Consider the following 20,497-nt stretch of genomic DNA (forward strand, 5'->3'; position numbering starts at 1 on the left):
CCCAGAAATCCTGGCCAGCAGAGGTGGTGGTGAGGGCTTCTGGGAGTTGTATTCCAAGAACATCTGGAGGCCCACTGCTCTATGACACGTGTCACCATAGCCAAATTTCCAGGAGCAGAGTAGATGGCACACCAGATATAGCAGTGTAAACATCCCTGGATATTACAGAAACTGAGCTACTAGGTTCCAGACAGAAAGGAGGAATATAGCCATATGGGAATTTGAGTTCTTAATAGGAGTCCTGTAGCCTCACCCAACACAGGGTGAATCCTTATTTCCTAATCAGTGTTTTAACAAAAGCATTGTATCACTCCATATGGGCCTTCTTCAGATCAGCCTGAAGTTTCTTTGGGTCTCTGGGTTCTTTACCAAGTTTCAAAACAGCAGTCACTCAATGCCTTGTGCTGTTGTACTAAGTACATATTGTGCATCACTATAGCTAAGGTGAAGAGCCCAACTAACACCATCAAATAATTTGGGATATGCTCTATTGAGGAAATGGGTGAATTAAGATTAATTTTTCCTGTCCGCATCATTCAAAGGCTAAATTGAATCTGTCCAGCTATTTTGGCTTGAAATTTGGCTTTTTTCATTTCTGGCTAGAGGCTACTACTTTTTTCTTGCAGGATGGATTTGAAAAGGCTTTTCCCTGTGTGGATAGAGGGAGGTGGCATATCTGTAGAGGAATGGATGGAGGAAGAGTGGAAGAAGCTGTGCCAGCTGGAAGAAAAGAGAGCAGAGAGTAATGTGGGAGGAGGAATGAGGACAAAAGAAAGTGTGTGTGTGTGTGTACACGCACACACAAACACAGACACACACACACAAAAGCAGCACCTGTACTCACCTCTCTGCAAAGCTTCTGCTCCCCTAAGCTGCCACTTCTTTTTTTGAACAGCTCACCCAGTCCAGGCTGGTTCATTTGTTCGTTCATTCATTCTTTCAACACCTTAAGAACTCTGCCAACAAGATAAGCTACTGAAGTGATGGGGAGGAAAGCCTTCTTAAGGCAGTTCCTTTGAAATGTGCCACCTATAGGTGCTTCAAATGGGGCTGCAAGTAGAAGGCTTTTTTCCCCTTCTATGCTTCTGTGGCCACTTATAAACTAGAGAACTGAATGCCCAATGGCAAATTTGCAGCAAGACAGGGTGAATTAATTCACATTTTCCTCACTTTCCAGTCACAACCTAAGCTCTTTTAATTAAATATGTATTTAAGATTCTTCTGCCATCATTTCTGCAAAGAACAAAAAACATTGTTTACAGATTAAAAGTTTTAAAATCCTCATGTGTGTAGTTCAGAATTTCTTGCAGTCAAAAATATGGTTAAAATGTGGTAGATATGATAGAAAGATATATTAGCAGCAAATTCTTCACTACTTTCTTCAAACAGTGCACAAGTATATGATCCAGAAGCATATTAATGGCTCCAGCTGGACACAGTTGATGCTACTGCCATTTCTACATAAATTTATTTTAAGAATGTAAGGGGGTTTCAACAGTACTCATGCTCTTTGGTTGCTGATAGAGATAAGCTCATGTCTAAAAAGGATTAGATTTGCTGTGATAGCTGGTGCTTAACATAAGTGAGTCTGAAATAGAATAATTTCAAGAGTTCTCTTTGTGGAACCTTTAAGTACTTCTGCTGAAATCCAGGTCTTTTAATCATGTTAGTGCTCTACAAGGTACATCTATCAAGCACATTCCTCTGTTCTGTCTAGACATATCTGATACGGCCATGTGTTGTACAAATACATAAAGACAAAAAACAGTTATTGAAACACAGGGCCATTTCAGAAGCAGGATATATCAACGATAGGAAATATCAGATGGGCAAAGAAATAAGGAAACATGACCTAGAAGGGCAGGGGTGGAAAGTGAGGAAACATGTGAACCTAGCAGTGGCACAATTTTTAGCATCCTTGAACTTTCTACTTGGAACATGAAACTAAACACTGAAAAGTATTACAAAACTTTGAAGAGTGGCAGTTAGTGTTATCTTCATTTTAGTTTTGTTACACATGAAAAAAAATACTAAGGTGCTTCTTGACTGACAGCTCTTAGTATTACTAATGAAAAACATTGTGCAACTCATAAACTTTTCTTGTGTGTGTGTGTGTGTGTGTGTGTGTGTGTGTGTGTGTGTGCGTGTGTGCGCGCACCTTTGCATAAAATTTCTGCAATTCACTCAGAGTAATTGGAAGATGAAAGCCCGGTCAGGAATCAGAATTGTTTGTATTATGTCAAAAAGACTATATATGAATCCAGATTCAAAGGTAGCAGCAATTACCAGAAATCAATTCCTGATTTTGAAAAATTCCTAATTTTGAAAAAAGGTTATTTTCAAGTATTAAATAATACAGGAATATGTATGATAATTTGAAAAAGTGAACTACTGCTGCCAGAGATTACCCCTTTTTTTCTGCTGAAATTCTTTCTTTCTTTCTTTTTAAAAATAGACTATACAGAGAAATCTGTATTGTGGCTGGATAACTCAGTAAGTTGGGTAGGTGTTGGGAGTTCAAAGTGTGCTGCTTACATAAAGTGTGCCACTTAAAGCACACTCTGGGGGTGGTTTACAATGTAATTATGCGGACTACACATTGCCCCCCACCCCACCCCAGCAAACTCAGTGTACTGATCTCAGAAAGATGGAAGGTTAAATCACCCTGGAACTGGCTGCCTAAGATCAAACTCAGGTTGTGAGCAGTCTTCACTGCAGAATCACTATTACCGTTTTACCACTGCACCATGAGTTCAATTCCCCACAGTGCCTTCTGGGAGAAGAGCCAACCTGTATAGCATTGAGTAAACAATGAGTCCCACAGCACCCCCAGAAAAAGGGAACTTGAAATCACGTCTGAGTATTCTACCCTTGGAAACCCCTAGAAAGCTCAGAATCAACTTGATGTCACATAATTATTATTAGTGACAAGGGGATTGGGCTGCATGTGGCCCCAGGGGTGTAATTTCATGCATTCCTGCTCTGGAGATGCAGGGAGCGCTTTTACCAAATTTGTGGGCCCCTGACTTGTTTTAGGTTGGAGGGTGAGGTTCAAAGCCAGCAGTGGTTCCTGGTTACTTCCATTTTTGACAAAGGGTCCTTTGGGAGGCTTTGGGAGGGAAAGCAAAAGTTGTAGAGAAAAGCTACCCCTGTATTCACTAGACGGTTCAGTAGTCCTTCAATATAAAAATTAAAAGGGAAGGTTGGAGGCATGAGGGATTTGCACACAGTCTGTGTAGGCTCCACTTTACACACCCTTTGTTCTAGCCAGTGGGATGTGTGGAAGTAACATGCCTTTTCCTCTGTTTCTAGTGAATTGATTGTATATTGTCTTTGTTCTCATATCCTAGTTTAAGACACAACCAGAACAACTGAAAATATCAATTTCCAGAAAGTTTGTTCTGTATAAGTTACATATCTTAGTCTGTAGAGTGTTTGTTCTACAAAAGGGATGAATATCCTTGGACAGGGAAGCCGGAATAGTGTTGCTAACCACAGGATAAAGTGGCGAAACTGAAGGAGAAGGCAATTCCCACATCTGGAACCTCCTTTATACTAATGTGGTCAATGGTGATATCAGAATGAGTGATATCCAGGCAAGTGGTCTCAAGGAGGAAAAGTAAGACCTTTGGCGTGGAGCGTAATGTAACCTGTAGGTCTTGTTTTTTAATGTTTGCCTTTAGGGAGGTGTAGGTGATTGAGATGGGGAATGGCGATGCTGTTGAAATGGTTGTTCACTTACTGTCACAGTTTGATGCTGTTCCGTCATGCATTGCAGAGTGTCTGCCATTAATTTTACAGCATAACTCCCACTGAATTTCTGTGTAACGCCACTAAAACCAACAAGATTATCTTTGGTTTCAGTCCAAGTACCCTGACATAAAAATGGTATATGGATGAGACTATATGTCATGTTATTTTAGATACAGAAATAGATGGGCTCTATAGATCTTTTTATAGTGTTGAAAATTAAGTCCTGTTAGTTGCTAGATTCTAGAGAAAACTCCATAATTTATATTTAGTTTATGTCTACACATTCAACTAACTTCTTCCCAGACATGCATCCTCTATATTTTTTTTCATTGCTCTTCATCAGCGTCTGACATCTACAATCAGCCAATCTTGATAGGCCATAAACCACCATTTGTCAGTAGGTTTTCAGTTACATACAATAGGAAGCAGATAGTATGAAAAAAATGAAATTATGTTTCTTTTAATTAAATGGTTAGGGAAACGTAAATAGAGTCCTGTGTCTGTAACAATTACCGTGTTTCCCCCCAAAAAAGACAGGGTCTTATATTAATTTTTGCTCCAAAAAACACATTAGGGCTTATTTTCAGGGGATGTTTTATTTTACAGTCATGTCATCTTCTGGTTGCCGCACAACGCTGCACAATGGAGGAGGGTGGGGTTTCACTTAACTAGGGCTTATTTTGGGGATAGGGTTTATATTACGAGCATCCTGAAAAATCACACTAGGGCTTATTTTCAGGTTAGGTCTTATTTTTGGTGAAACAGGGCAGCAGTGTTTAGTTTTCAACTTTGCAGGCAATTGAAATATAGCTACTCAATTTTCCTTTGATTTGAATACTGTATAGTTTTTCCAGCATGTAAGAGCAAGTGAAATAGTAGTAGATTCCACTGGTTTTTCTTCAGGATACCTCCAGCTGCTGTTCTGTTATTTTTCCTTCCATCTGTACAACACAATACTGATATGTTCAGTACTTTTGGAGTAACCACCTGTTGTTTTTTTACTTTTATTTGAGAGATAGCAGAGTTTAACACTATGGTGCTTTCTATTTCAGTTACTCCAGACTGAAAACTTTTAATTTGCATGTGAATATAATTTTTTAAAAAGCTTAAGAAGAGAAAATTCCAATAGGGAAGTACATTTCTAAGGATTTTCTCCAATGATGTGAAAGGTTTCCTGAGGAGCTAATGGTTGTCATGGTCATCACTTTTTAAAATACAAATTGGATATGAATCCCAGTAAGCTCTGCTCTCCTTTAGGACCAACCACGGTGAACTGCAACTAGATGGAGCTGAACGTTTGCCCTTTCATCTGGAAGAGCCTTTTAGTAATGAATTTGTATAGCACTCTTCCATAAATATTTCCTGGGCAGTTGGTGAGTTCCTATCTGCTAGATAATACAAACCAAGGTGAGTCAGAGCAAATAGGTATGTCATAGGCTGCATTCTTCTGAACCAATTGCCCATGTCCCAACCATGACAGCAAGAACCAAATTGCAGACTAACGCTCTCATTGAGTATTTCTCCACTCAGATAGAAAGGTTCCACACACAAAAGTTGGATATTAGGGGATAGAATTTTCAGCTGAATAGTTATGCCACAAATTTACCAAATCAATGAGAACTAGGCTAGAGACTATAGTCAGTGATAAGGTGAACAGTCTAAAGCATACCATTCACTCTACATCTTTTGTAGGGAGCAGGTGTGTTGATCTCCACACAGGCTACTGGATGAGATGCAAAATATTCTAGGATGGTTATATCCTATGGGTCCACTGCTGATTACAACTGCAGAGTTAATTGTAGTTTGATCCCAGTTCAACTGCCGTGGCTCTATCTTACGGAATCCTGGAATTTGGGAAATTATATGGAATTGTCTGCCTTCATTCACACAAGAGCTGTCTAGCACAGAATTCTAAGTTCTTTATTAAAGTGCAAATGGCTTTGTTCCACAGGATGGAGCCATAAAGTGGGCACCAACCTGCTTAACTGCACACTGTACATGTTGCTGTTTAGATGTCTGTGAACAGAAGAACCTTGACTAATTTCTGTTACAGCTTTTCCACAGGAGAAACCATACGGCTTAATTAGAAAGAAAAATATAAACCAATTCTTCTTCTCCACCTTCAGGGTTAACCTCCTCCTGTGGGTCTGTTAACAGCTCTGCCCTCTTCCCCCTGAGAAGGGCAAAGGTTAAATATCCTCTGAGGGTTTTAATTGCTTTTTCTTTGCCGCTCTGATTCTTAACTATTAAGCTGATATCACTAAAATTACAATGGGTTTAGTGTAATATAAGGTGGGGAGGAACTTCATATAAGGTCAAGTGCTCAAGCCAACTTGAAACAATGAGCAGCACTGTTATAATAATCTCAGCCAGTGCATACATCAGACCAAATCACTAGAGCTGAACCTTCTCTTCCAGCAGCCACCTCTGTATTGTGCGGAGGAGAAGAAAAGTTTTCAACTTGTTTTATTTGATTCATAGTTCTGTCTGACCTCTGAAACCAACTCATTACAGTTTTGCTCCTGTCTGCTACTAAACTGGACTAAAAAATACAGTCTGTTATTACCATACATGGTGTAATGAGAAAAGCAGAATGTATTTCCATTTTAGGCTCTACTATTTGTCATTTATGTTCTTTATTTGCTGGAATGTAGCTCCATTTGGTAAAACAGACCTTTTATGTACTTTTAGTACTTATATGCAGCAATGTTTCTTCTACAAATACAAATTTAATCCTAATCTCATACCCTTATTAAAATAATGGAATTCAGCATTGGGTTACAGAACAGCACTTTACTTGTAACATGAAGTTAAGGTATGTAGCATCTCATGCCCAGAGAGTTTAGAGCCAAAACGTCCAGGATCTTGTGATGCCATGGGGTGGACGTATGATGTCACAGAAGCAGGGCAATCAACATTTGGCAGGGAGTAAGGAACTGTTTCTGGGCCTAATGATCGTGGAAATCAAGATGAGGAGAACAAGCCAAGAATCCAGTAAAATCTGGCAAACCAGATGATACAGCAACCCAGAATCACTGGGAAAGAAAAATTGTTCTACCACTTTTAGGGTAAAGCACATACATTCCTCCGACCTAACATCAGAAATAATTTCAAAGGTGTCTCTTTGGATAGAGATACTGGAGAACAAAACCTAGCCTCATTAATGTCTATGGGGAAAAATATACCAGCAGCTTTCAAACTGTTGGAAGTCACTAGCCCAAAATTCACTCTTCTAAGTCAGCCATTCAATAACCTTTCCTCCTTAAAATCAGAACAAACTACTCTCAAACATATCTCTTCCACGCTGCCAGGTTCCAGATCTGTCTGTGGAGCTGTCTACTAAATATAAGCCATATACTGTTCCCCAGCTTTCTGGGTATAAAGCAATTCATCCAACTCCACACTAAGTAAACAGTAAGCTCAAGCATGGAAAAAGGATTTAGGAAATCTCAAATTAGGTGAACTTCTCTGGAAGGATAAATTTAAAATCTGTATTAACCACTATGCTAAAGCAAGAATAGTGGCACAGGTTATGACATAATCAGCTGATTCTGCAATGGCTTTGGTGTAGACTGTATACTATTTCATGTTTTGATTTACAGAAGGGTTTGGTCTCTTTCCTGCCATTTGTTTTGTATTTTCACGACCCAAAACACAGATATCAGAGTGACACCTAATTACATACTTACAAAAGCACAAGGCATGGCATTATTAGTGACCTGTACAAACTTTCATTTTAAAAAACAAACTTAAACATCTTGATATAAATTCATTATATAATCTTACGTATTTGTTTCTATAGTAACCTGTCTATAAATGGCGTATATTGTATAAATAGTATTGTATTAGGACAACAATGCTACTTTAACACAAATGTAACACTGTATTTACTAATACAAACTGGGCTGCTTGAGCAGAGGATACAACAATAGTAACAATAGCCGGGACCTGAAGAATGGGCACGCAGGTCTGAGGGGAAACTCTTCACATGAATGTAGCTTGACTTGCTGTTATCTTTGCAGCAGTTTCCACATTCCACTATTTAATTTTAAATACTGCATATCTTTTTGAGAAATACAGCAAAGAACACAAAGCAAACTGCAGTTCTTCTTTGTGGTCACATGGACTTACACATACGGGGGTCTTGCATCTGCACATAAACTTCTACGGTTTTTGGTAGCAACCTCCTTCCCTATGTACACCCCAGCTTGAGCCCTTCAGTCCTATTTTGTCAACTTCCAAATTAAAATCCTTTGGAAGTCTCTCTTTCTTTTTAGTGACTTTGACCTTGCTGAGTAGTCATTTTTCTTTTTCTTTCTTTTTCCATCTTGTATGCTTTGATTTCTGTAATTTCCCCATCATTTATTATAGGAATACAAGTAATCTGGAAAGATTTTCTCAGCCTCCTCTGCTGCCTTTTTTTTCCAGTACTGATTTTGGATACAGGTTCCACCTCAGTTTCATCAACTGGTGCTGCTTCTTCCCCAATTTCATCTCTAGACACAGCTATCCTTCTATCACTTCCTTCTGTCTACATTGCAGACTCTCAGCTGATTCTATCATTTCACCAGTCTTCTGTGTGAATACAATCTGGACCAAACTTACTTGTTCTGACCTTTGGCACTACCGAGGCATCTTCACAGCTGCATGTAGTTAAAGAATGATATGTGGCTATGAAGATGCCTTGGTAGTACAGTAGATGATGTTGTACACGTAGGTGTGGGATTGGAGGGAAATATCTGTGAACATTCTCTCCCATTCACTCCTGTCACCTCTCCCTCCTCAATCCCAGTACAATACTCAGTCTCCTACTTGTTCCTGATACACTTGCCTTTCTTGACATGCTGGCAATGTCTCATGTTGTTTAGTTTATCATATACTGTAATTGTCACAGTCATTTGGAGCAGATGAAGGATTATCATCAACAGCATCATCATTCCCCATCCCAATCACTTTACAATGTGTTAACAGAACAGTATCAAACTGTAACCGTAACGATTTATAAATCTGTGCTCAATTTACATTCTTAGCATCACCTTTGTAAATTAAAACTAGCAAAGACTCATTTGCGCTCATTCAGTGTGATGAGCATTTCACATTTTGTTTAAAAATAAAACTAGCTAAAAGGAAGATATAGATGTTTTGTAATGTTTGGATCAGCTTTAGATGTAACAGCATGACAACACTTTTTCCTCAGCACTTAATCAATACTGTCTCGTGAAATATTTTAAGGCTGTATATCAAGAACAGATTGATTTCACTATGTTTTATTCAAATAGTCAAAATGGAGGACATACTTAGAAGATTTCTCCATTGTGATCTACTTGTATGTGTTCTTTTTTCATTGAAGTTTTTAAAATTCATATGTCAGATACTATTAATCATAGGGACTTGAGTCTCTACTATATCCAGTAGGAGTCGATAGGATTGGCAGAGAGCCATTATAAACTGCAAAGCGATTAGTGAGGCCTTAGCTTTTCATTATACATATGTAATAGAAGTTCTCACATAAGATTCAGCTCAGCGGAACCGTGGAACAATAAAAAGGCTACAGGGTCCATGGCCTCTGCTCTCTGATTCAGTAAAGCAAAGATAAAGTGGAATTCACCAGAATATGTCAGCTTTGAAAGATCTCAGTTCAACTTTATTTCATCAAAGATGAAGTGAAGAAGACTAATCTAGTTTTCTAGAAACTCAAATCTCATTTTCCCAGGCAGCTTTACCCCTTGGTTTGTTTAAATGTGTCTTAAATAGAATATCTTATTCTAAAGTGTGTATGTGTGTGTTTAGTGCAAAGTAAATACAATCAAACGAAATGCATCAATGTCAGAGTTATTGTGCTCCCAAGTAAAAAAATTAAAAGACCATATTGTAACTACTGAGGATCCAGAATGATACAGTTCTCCTACTGAAAAGCTATAATAATTTTGATTCATGCTTAATTTTCTTAACTATATCTGATTACTGTTGATTTTTCATGTAAGGGATATTAAATTCAAATCTAGACTTTAAAATATATATCTACTTTTGAAAAACAGGTTGTCTAAAAGGAAATATTTAGTCTATGGAAACTGTAATTTATTATTAGAAGTTAAATTAATTAAACTTGAATAGTAGCTAATATACACTTGATTATGTGAAACTTTGCTTATATTTTGTTTTTATATGAATGACATCATGTTGGACACTCACTTATCCACATCGTACCACATAAATTAAATTTAAAATTAAAGCAGATTTACTGTAGCTAAATTTAGTTGAAATTTTTTTTAAAAAATCTCATATTTGTTTATAGTGTTTACAGAAAAGCAGATTTTTTTTAATTATATGGAATTTTCTTTTTATTCCAGTGATTGGTAGGCCTTCCCATTAGACAACTCCTGACTTCTGTTTCTTTCCTTTTCTTTTGCTTCTTCCACTCTATGTCTGGCTTTTATTATTTAAATTGTTTATATATTTTTATTGTACTTTTATAGTTGTTAGCCGCCTAGAGTGGTCCTGACCCGATCAGATAGGCGGGATGTAAAATAAATAAATAAATAAATAAATAAATAAATAAATAAATAAATAAATAAATTAACAGGACAGTAGCAAAAACAGGATACCTCTTTCTTTCTTTCTTTCTTTCTTTCTTTCTTTCTTTCTTTCTTTCTTTCTTTCTTTCTTTCTTTCTTTCTTTCTTTCTTTCTTTCTTCCTTCCTTCCTTCCTTCCTTCCTTCCTTCCTTCCTTCCTTCCTTCCTTCCTTCCTTCCTTCCTTCCTTCCTTTTCCTTCCTTCCTTCCTTCCTTCCTTCCTTCTAGTTCTACACCAGTTTATGTATTCTTTCTAGTTTATATATTTTTCTAGATTTGTTGTAGTAATAAATGAGTGTCCAGGGTAACACATTATTTTCATTCCTAATTTCAGTGTTCCAAGCATGTTGTCTGCTAGTATTGCAGTTATCATAATAGTGGTTTCACAGGCAGGTACATCAAGGCAGAACTCAGTATTAAGAGCAAGTAACATAATTATGAATACTTTGAGAATTATGGGCTTGTAGTATTTCTCAAAATTGGTCCATTCTTCATTTCTGTGATGTGGACAACTCAGGTCAAAATCTCAGGAGAAGCCTGTTTTGTTGCATGTCACACAAAACTAGACCTACAAAGTAGGTATTTCAAAACATTGACATCTGGAGAGTTGAAAACATTGTCTCCATGCTTCAGCCATTTGCAACATACAGTTTGGGGGATTGGGTCTACAGAGAAAAAAATTGACTGATCTGAAAATTATCCTGAAACAAATCTATTGCATCTTCCTGTTTGGATACATATATGTCATATACAGTGGTGCCCCGCATAGCGAGGTTAATCCGTTCCGGATTAACCCTCGCTATGTGAAATCGTCGCTAAACGGAATGTAAAAGCCCATTGGAATGCATTAAACATCGTTTAATGCGTTCCAATTGGCCCTAAACTTACCGTTCAGCGAAGTTTCCTCCATAGCAGCAGCCATTTTCGCGCCCTCGGTAAGCGAGGGGAGGGCGCGAAAACGCTGCATGCGGACATTTCGGGCATCAGGCGGTCATTTTAGAACCGCCAAACAGCTGATTGCCCGACTTTGTGGGAGGTTTGGGGGGTCGGCAGCAAGAGGAGGAGAAGAGGGAAAGTGGGGGGGAGGATGCGCGAACGCGCGGCTTCCCTCCCTTCGCCTGCCTGCCTTGCAGCCTGCTTTCGTCCCTGGGGGCGGCAGAAGGATGAGGAGGAAGAGGACGCGCGAATGCGCGGCTTCCCTCCCTTCGCCTGCCTGCCTTGCAGCCTGCTTTCGTCCCTGGGGGCGGCAGAAGGACGAGGAGGAAGAGGACGCGTGAACGCGCGGCTTCCCTCCCTTCGCCTGCCTGCCTTGCAGCCTGCTTTCGTCCCTGGGGGCGGCAGGAGAAGGACGAGGAGGAAGAGGATGCGCGAACGCGCGGCCTCCCTCCCTTCACCTGCCTGCCTGCCTTGCAGCCTGCCTTCCTCTTCCCGGCCAGCGCCGCCCTGCATCACTCTCGCGTCGACGGCGGCGGCTCCTTCCTGGCACCCTTCGGTAAGCGAGTTTCCTCCATATGGACGGACGCTATGCCTCCGCATTAGCGATCCCGGAGAAGGGATCACTATGCGAATTCGTCGTTATACGGTGCACTCGGTATGCGAGGCACCACTGTACAGTGGTGCCTCACTTAGCGATGTTAATTCGTTCTAGGAAAAATGTCACTAAGTGATTTAATCGCTAAGCGATTTAAAAAAGCCCATGGGAACATATTAAAACGCATTTAATACGTTCCTATGGGCTTAAAAACTCACCTTATGCGAAATTCCTCCATAGCGGTGGCCATTTTGGGTGCCTCTAGAGCGAGGCAAAACAGCAGCGGCCATTTTGTTTTTGTGGCAGCCATTTTGGAACCGCTGATCAGCTGTTAAAAATTGGGCACTTTGCGGTGATCGCTTCGCATGATCATCGCATTGCGATTTTTCCCCATAGGAAACATCGCAAAGCGATCACTTTTGCAATCGCTAAAACAGCGTCGGTATGCGGTTTTGTCACTCAACGGAGCGATCGGTAAGCGAGGCACCACTGTACAAGGAAATGTATTGGGCCAGAAAATGTGTCCTATGGTATGTTGTGATCTAGGTATGTTGGAGAGAAGCTGGTATGAGTGGAAGTTGGCGCCATTTCTTTCCGTTCTCAGACAATGAAATGTCTTAGGCGAAACCTGGTTGTTTAAGAATACCCCAGAGTATTTCATTGCTGTGCATTCCAGTAATGAATGAGCTCTCATGATAATGTGAAAAAGGAGCCTTGGAAAGTCAAACTCTAAGATATTTTAAACATTTCCATTCTAGGCTGTGATGCACTGTAGAAAAGAGTTCAAACATTTCAAATGAACTGAATTTAGGAAATTAAAACACAGTGGCTAAAATCCTGTTGCTTAGTATGGTAAGTTGCAACTGGAATAAGCTGCATTGAATCAATGGAATTTAGAGAGAAATCAACGGGCTTGCTTATGTATTTATTATTTATTTATGTGTTTGTTTGTTTGTTTGTTAAATTTGCATACTGCCCCATTAGTGCAAAAGCACTACTCTGGTTGGTTTACAATCAACTAAAACAATGAATATGAATATGAATTACTTTAGTGTGACTTGCTTTTTTAAGCAACAGGATTTCAGTCATAGACATGTAATCTGAGTTTGGAAATATGCAGTCTAAAGGTTGTAAACCTTCAGGACCTTGACAAAATTAAATGCAGTTCATATTAAATGATATTTGGTTCATTCAGTAAAGTGTGATTTCATAATGGAGCATTTTCCTGAACTCTGGTGTTGATTTACATAAAGATGCTTTGTTCCAGCTACATTACATAAGGGTATCTGTAATAGTAAAATGCCAATCCTTAGTGCTGGCAAGTTATTACTCCAAATTCCCAATCAAGTTGAATCCTGTTCCCTATGCAATTGTATATAATGGAACCAAAGAAGTAGAAGTTTACTAAATAAAGTCTACACATGATGAGGCATATTTGAATTCCACTCTATTGTTAATTAGAATGACTTCCCATTTTATGAGACTTTGTGTTCTTTATTTGGTTGAGAGAACGAAGCCAAAAATCTAATGAAGTCCTGCCAATGTTATAACACATATCTTATACAAAAATTTTTTTTCTCTAAAGCGATGAACTTACGTAAGGGTAAAGCTACCATGGCCATGTGTTCTGCTTTACAGACGATCTTCTCAGTCTGAAGACATCCTCTGTTTAAAGGACTGTCCAGGCTAAATCTGGGTTAAAGATAGAAAGCCATAAGAATACAGAGCAAGGGCTTGGAGTATCCTATCAACAATTAACTTCACAGACAAACTGACTAAGCAGATATATAGTTCATCTGGTTATAGTCTTCTGCAGTGTACTGAAGGGTATAGTTCTCTTTGAAGTATTGTTTCTAAATTTGAATTTAAATATACCATATATGTTACATGTGAAAGCAACATTATTTCTTCATTGTTACAATCTCTGTTAATATATGGCAAGAAATTCATATGTATATACAGTATTTAGGCTTAGGTGCTAACAACAACAAACTAAACAAATATATTTAAAATAATCAAAGTTTAATCATTTCGAGAGTGCACCCATTGTGTCCTCCCTTTCAATAATTTTTATTCCTAAATTTGTTTAAAAGTATGATGTTATCTTCTAATGAAAAATAACTCTGAAGCAGTATGATGACTGCCACGGTGGAGACTGGTCCTGGAATAGCCACACCATTCATCCACTTTAAGCCATTATAACCTAGGTAATAATAATCTCAGAATTACAGAGCTTTGAAGGGACCCTATGAATCATTGAGTGCAGCATCTTTTAAGGGTGTGCAGTGGAGATTCAAACTCTCAGCCTCTGGCTCCACAGCCAACTACTAAACTACGGAGCTATCCAACAGTCCATTTACTCTGGCATGGCTGTGTTTAAATTAACAGATGCACTCTGGAGCAAGTGGTCTGTGAAGTCATACCACTGAGTTGGATGCACTCTTAGGTGGGATTTCAAGCATAACTGAAGTCTCATTTCTAAATTCAAATTCTTTTACAGATGGGGTGGGTGACAGCATGTTTCTGGTATATTGTTCTCAACAAAGTTAGGGGAGGAGAGAACTGTCTCAGTATATATCTTAATAAACTTTTAAGAAATAGCCTCCAAATCCATGTTACTAAATTATTTAGAAAGGGGAAAAAACCCATCTAACTATTCTGACACATTTCTCCTTTAGAATATTGTTGCAAACCTTTGGGGAGACACTCTCTGCTTTAATCCAAGCCATGTGCCCACAATAAACAGTTGATTCTTGATAGACATCTTACAATATGTGTATTGACAGAAGGATATTCGTATGTTTCAGAAGGATATTCGTATGTTTATGCTCCATTTTCACTGTTAAAGCAATACAAGCTCAGCACTTCCTCTCTGAAGACTACATTTAAATCCCAGTGAGATCAATGGAAAATCAAGCTGCTTAAAGCTCTTGTAAATGCTAGGTTTTATACATTTAAGAATATGTCTGCTACTGTTGAAGGGAATTCAAATAAGCAAAACCTTTTTTTTTTCATTTTACTGCCATGCTGGTGTTATTAGACTATTAGAACCTGCATTGTTTTTCCATCCCTTTGTAAAAAAAATGTCTGTCTGTCTGTCTGTCTGTCTGTCTGTCTGTCTGTGTGTGTGTGTGTGTGTGTGTGTGTGTGTGTGTGTGTGTGTGTGTGTGTGTGTGTGTGTGAGAGAGAGAGAGAGAGAGAGAGAGAGAGAGAGAGAGAGAGAAGATATTGATGTGGCTAGCCTAAAATCCCTGACTAGACATCAGTACAATTATCTTAAAATGCATAACATGTCAAAGCACATCCCTTTCAAAGATGGGCGAAAATGACTAATTGGAATCCTTCTCCTCTTGGTGCCACTCATTCTTCCATAGAAGTAATGTGTTCAAGCTGAGGAAATGCCACTGGAGACAGTCATCACCATAAATGCCTACAAAGCTTGGAAACCCTGGAAGAAAGCGATTAAGGTGTCATACACACCAGCTTTGAACCTACTCACCTCCTTTCTCATATCATCATTAAAGAGAAGAATATTAATATAAATATGATGAGTTGCTCAGGACTTGAAGTTACCTTATTATTGATCACATTCAAGTGTCATGCCCATCTTTAAAGTTAGAACATATATTTAATTACCAACACCACAATTCAGGAAACTGAAATGAAAGTGAAACACACCACAATAGAGGTAAAACATTTGTAGGTCATGTTAATAGGTGTTTAATTTGTAATTGTTTTTACTGTTTCCTGTTATGATTTACAAACATCAATATAAAATAAATTATTTGAGGAATCTATAACATGGGTAACATACTGAAACAAATGTTTGGCCATATTTTTTCTTATCTTGTAATTGTTATATTTGTTCCTTTGTTTTACACCTTTAATAAGTACATTTGATTTAAAGTGAGAGTAGAATATGTCTAGTTACACCGTGTGTTTGTTATCAAAATGGGAATATGAGAAATTGTGAGAAGGATGCAGACTATATTGCCACATAGTATTTTAGCCGTCAATTATGTCCTTCTGTGCGCTTTCAGTAAGCCTTCTCCAAACTGGAATCAAGTGATATCTAAAGTGGGGGTGGGCATCTCCTATGAGACAGTGGCTGGAAATCTTGTGGCTGTGAGTTATGCTGCATAAGACTGATGATGCCATCAGTTGCAGCAATTATGCAGAAACTAACAATTTCCAATTCCTCTCAAAATAGGAGTAAAAATGCAGTTTGAAGCTCATTGATGTGGATGGAAGTTATAAGCAAAGGGACTATTTTCAAATAAAAACATGTAAGACTGGACTGAAAACTAAGAGAAGGCATTTTCAGAGTAGCAGTTATGTTAGTCTATGTTGTAGCACAACAAAATTGGCAAGTAGTATTAAATTTACAGTGGTATGTTCTTATACAGGCTATAGCCCACTTCCCCAGCTATAGCTCACCAAAGATAGTCTAAAGATTTTGCCTTGCATTCAAATGCAAAGGGTAGTTTCCAAATGACAGACAGCCTACTTTGTATTCTTTTTTTTCCAGCAGATGCCTTGAAGATGATATGTGGTAGTTTAGTTGTCAGAGTACATAATTTTTCTTGTAAATGTATGACTGCAATTACTTGAATCAATTTTCTATTTTACTGCTGCTTTTTACAATTATCTCCCTGGGACAACATCAGTCCGGAGCTTCCAAACCGAAGCAATCCACAGAGATTTTATAAATGAATCATTCTCTTTCTTTCTTTATTGTTGAGTGTTCAAGAGAAATACTGCCTATGATCAGCAAATGAATTGGGCTACTGCTTGATTTCCTAACCCACTGGGGCCCCTGCCAGCATTAATCAGCATATCATTTACCTTACAGATCCAAAATGTTAAGCTAAACATGACATTTATTTCCGCATTACTGCATCTTGAAAGACCCAACAGCCTTTGCTAGGAGCGCTTAAGAAGGAACGTTGGGGAACAATTATTACCAGGATGCCACAAAGCTGCAGAGGTGCAGGCACGTGAGTGATTGCTCAAAAGGATTTGAAGTGGCCAAACTTTATGTACACACAAAAGACGAGCATTTCTTGTTTCTGGGTCACAGGCCAGCAGGACCTTTAACCTACACACCATAGATCTCTTACCCAAGCAAATTACTTACACTGGACTACTTCATCAACAATAGAAGCTTTAAGTGCCACAGCAGGCATTACAAACAAGGCACAGATCTGCTTCCATAGAGTTTCATTGGGATTGAAATGAACCTCCCTGGGAAGTTGATTGAAACCTTTAAAATAATGCTTGGGTGGTGACCTTGGAGCTAATATCCTTAATTGGAGATAGGACCAAGATTTGCAAGTATCCCTGTCTCAAACGCTCTGTAATAAAATGCCTTGTTTAAACCTAGGTAATGGTTCTAGGCAACAGAGGGATGTGACTGCTGTGGAAGTTTATGCTACATTTTCAGATTGCAACTAATGATGAGTGGTAGAGGAGGATGAACTGAATAGTGGTCTTTGAAGACATGCACAAGTAATTATGTCCTCACTAAAGTGCATGGTTAACCTATGGCAAGCTGCTATCTTAGAGGACTTCTCATAGTAGGCTAGAAAAATTAATGAAGAGTAGGTCTACTTTGTATTCGTGAAGGCTTTCACGGCTGGGATCTAATGGAACATATTTGACTTTTGGAAACAATTCCCTACCTCTAGCAGATTGATTAGTTCTAACAAAAAACAAAACAAATTAAAAACAAAAATGGTTGCTGTGGGTTTTTCGGGCTCTTTGGCCGTGTTCTGAAGGTTGTTCTTCCTAATGTTTCACCAGTCTCTGTGGCTGGCGTCTTCAGAGGACAGCACTCGAAACGTTAGGAAGAAGAACCTTCAGAACACGGCTAAAGAGCCCGAAAAACCCACAACAACCATTAAATCTACTTTATGTATGTATGTATGTATGTATGTATGTATGTATGTATGTATGTATGTATGTATGTATGTATGTATGTATGTATTTATTTATTTATTTATTTATTTATTTATTTATTTATTTATTTATTTATTTATTTATTTAAAATCTCCTTTTTTTGAGGCAGTTAGTTACATCACTCAAATTAAAAGAAACAACATGAGAGAGCTCTCACCACCATGTCTCACTGGGACACCGCTGGAACACTGTGATCAACAAAGTCCAGAATATTTGATCAAATCCAGTGAGACAACTTTTATGTTCAGATAATGACATATTTAGGAGCTGCACTACCCAATGGAGAGACCCATGTTGTACAGTGAAAGTGTTGCACTGCTGAGTTTGTGCAGAGGCATGCAGCATTCTGCACAGCAGGAACATGATCAAGCCCTTGACCAGCATATCTCTCTGTACTGACTTTCCATTACAGCTGCTTGCCCATGTGAATTGCGGTAGTTCCATAATGCAACATACACCATTTGGTGACACAGGTTTTCTTATTCTAACCTGGAGGTTGCCATGCTGGATCTGATCAAATACCATTTTCGGCAGTATTTTTCTGCCTTAGGAACACAGGAAGAGCTATGCTCAGTCAGACCAAAGGACTCCCTAGTCCAGTATCCTGTTCTTGCAGTGGTCAACCAGTTTTTTATAAGAAGCTGCCAAACAGAGCATAAATGTCACAAGATTGTAAGCAGCTGATCTACAAAGCATATTGCTTCTGCTGATGGACTGAGTGTTTATCTATATGACTAGGGGATTAAACGTTTCAGGTTTTTTTATACACTCTTTGGAAGGAAGTAGAATAATTGAATCATCACATTGGATGAGACCTATAAGGCCATTGGATCCAACCCCCTGATTGATGCAAAGGGTTAGACCCAATCAAAGGTGATCTGCCAGGCGGTTGTCTACATTTATCTTGAATGCCTCCAATGTTGGAGCACTCACTACTATTCAAAGGAAAAGCTAAAGTCAAAAGAATATAAACATAGACAGCAATGGTATGCATACTTCACCAAGACAGCACATTCTTTGTTAGTGTGAATATGCAAATATCACAGCTGCTAGTTGGCATACTTAAATGTGCTATAACACTACATTTCTTTCCAAATATAAAGGAACAGTACATTTAGCAATGTGCTCACTTTCATTCCTTTCAACTTTCTTTTCCCCCCTACCTTTTTTCCCTTCCTTCCTTTCAGCATTATTGTCTGTTTTATTCCTTCCTCATCTGTTGTTTGCCATTTCTTGTTGCCATAAAGTATATCACCAAGCAATATACTCACTGGAGGAGGTGATTTATTAGAGGAAAGAGGCAGGCTATTGGTGATCATCAAGAAGAGGTAAAACAGACCAACGACAGCCTTTTAGAACTATAAATACTTTGTAAATGGGTACAGGGGATTAAAGGCACACATTCTTGGGAGATTTAATGTTGAAAAGATCTAAAAACCTCACATTTTGTAGTCAAATGGCCCCACAACACCCCTTCTAAACCATCTTAGCTGACATTTTAAAACATTTTTGCTCTGTCAATTAATTTTCTTAAAATAATATCTAGTTCAATGTATCTCATTTTCTGGCTGTTATAAATAGTTAACAGTACTGAATACATCTGACAATGTAATAAAGAGGATTAAAACTGCAATTCTACTTACCTGGTAGAAAGCCCAATTGAACACAGTGGTAACCATTGTGTTTAAATCATAATTAATTTTAAAAACCCAATGTTTGCGGGAGTTGTTTCTGAGTTACATGTACAAAGGATGTCATGCAATTGCACTATGAATATAGGCTGAAATTCTGTTGCTTAGTGTAGCAGATTCCAACTGGAGGAAACCCAGTGAAGTAATGAAAACTACAGAAATGACTCACCAAATTCCCACTGATTCAATATGCCTACTCTAGTTGTGAATTACTGCGCTATGCAACAGGATTTCAGCCATACTTTCAGGATTTTTTTCTTTTTTATCTATATAAGACTTTTGATACATCAAAGAGTTTTCTAAATAATCAGTCTGTTCTGGCACTTAATACCTGCAGTGTTAAAATGGCAATAAAATAGACTAACTCTTAGGGTATAATGTGACAAATACGTGGCTTCAATTATTCCCCCCCCCCCCCAGCATAATCCTGCAGTACAAGTTTATGGGCCAACTCATAATACAATTTCTCCTGCAGTGATTTGCAAACATAATATGTCAGAAAAACTAAATTAAAAAGGATCTGAATACGCATATTAAAGATTTGAAGATTTACTGCATAGTCCAGCCATTCTCAATGGGGACCGTATGGCGCCCTGGACCCCCCAGCATATTTGAATGGAGCCACAGACTAGAAACAATTCTTCACACAACATTTTACAAGATTTGTTATGTGACTTATAAAATCCTGATTCGACCTATATTTCTTTCATATTGTGTTTATGGCTGTAGTCAAAAATGGATTGAAAATGGCTGGTATAGTCCAACTGAAATCTAAATATGGCTGGATTGTATATTTGCTAATAGACATAATATATGGCTAGACATATGTGACAGCTCACTGTTAATTTTAATTCTGTTGACAATGCTTGAGAAATTCAATATTTTAACACTTCCAACATTTCCTGTATGAAAAAGTCTGAACTATGTCTCTTGAACTAATTTATGGCTAAGGAATTAGTTATCCATCACATCTCACATTTCTCTAAATGTTA

General features: G+C 38.3%; 1 long non-coding RNA gene across 1 annotated transcript in view; it reads right to left on the bottom strand.

Annotated features, from left to right (window-relative positions):
• LOC144589399 (uncharacterized) overlaps positions 1–20,497 on the bottom strand; it is a 1,017,889-nt gene that overhangs the window by 208,811 nt on the left and 788,581 nt on the right. The window lies entirely within an intron of this gene.

This window comes from Pogona vitticeps, chromosome 5 (genome assembly GCF_051106095.1).
Source record: "Pogona vitticeps strain Pit_001003342236 chromosome 5, PviZW2.1, whole genome shotgun sequence".
Taxonomy (NCBI): Eukaryota; Metazoa; Chordata; class Lepidosauria; order Squamata; family Agamidae; genus Pogona; species Pogona vitticeps.